This window comes from Chondrus crispus, genomic scaffold (genome assembly GCF_000350225.1).
Source record: "Chondrus crispus Stackhouse genomic scaffold, scaffold_624, whole genome shotgun sequence".
Taxonomy (NCBI): domain Eukaryota; phylum Rhodophyta; class Florideophyceae; order Gigartinales; family Gigartinaceae; genus Chondrus; species Chondrus crispus.
In genome coordinates this window covers 10,646-11,535 of record NW_005178630.1, presented here as the reverse complement: position 1 = coordinate 11,535, position 890 = coordinate 10,646, and positions in this window count along the sequence as shown.

Here is an 890-nt window from a genome sequence, read left to right as displayed (position 1 = left end):
TCTGCAGTGTGGTCCGGCCTTGGCTTTTCTTCTTTCCTTGCGGGTGCAGCGACATCTTTGCGACCTTTCAACGCTTCTAATTCTCGGACCAGACGCGCAATGTCCTGTCGAAAGGAATTGCGTTCTCGGTGAGAAAGTAACCGAACTCGTAGGTCTTCCGTTAAATCGGGACAGCAAGGCCGGCTCGGAGAGAGGCATAAAGGGCAGGGGGTGTCGTTGTTGGAAGAAATTCTTCGTCGACCCGAGCCGGACAGTTTCCCACCGGTGGGTCCCGGGCTTGACTTTCCTCTCTTCCTTTCGGCCCACACACAACACAACTCCAAAAAAACTGCCTCTACGGTATTTACACACAGAATTCCCTAACGCGCTACCCCTGTTTCACCGAGTGCTTGTCCAGCGTTTCCTTAAACTTCATCCACAGCTCCCCGCTCTGCGGGTACGCGACGAGACCACCAAACGACAGGAGCCAGTCGAGTCCAACAAACCTGAGCGGCAAGTTGCCGCCGTCCAGCACGGACATCATCTCATACGCCGCGGGGACGAGCGCCAGCGTGCACAGCCCGTGCACCTCCTCCCAGCGCAGGCCGTCGAACAGCGGCACGCGCACCTTTCCCCTCTGCAGCTCCTCGGCGCGCACCTCCACCACCTCCGCGGGGCTCGCGCCGCCCAGGTAGCGCAAGTCCGCGGCGGCCAGTGCGGCGCTGCCCATGGCCTCGACGCACTCCGCGACGGTGTCCGTGACCCACAACGGCGCGCGGCGGCGGCGCGGCTGCGGCGGGGCGTCGTCGTCGAAGAGGCGGTCAAGCACGTGCGGCAGCGCGAGTGGCTGCGTGCGTTCCGTGCGTTCTCCCTGCGCGCGCTCGGCGGGCGCGAGGACGCCCGCGGCGGCG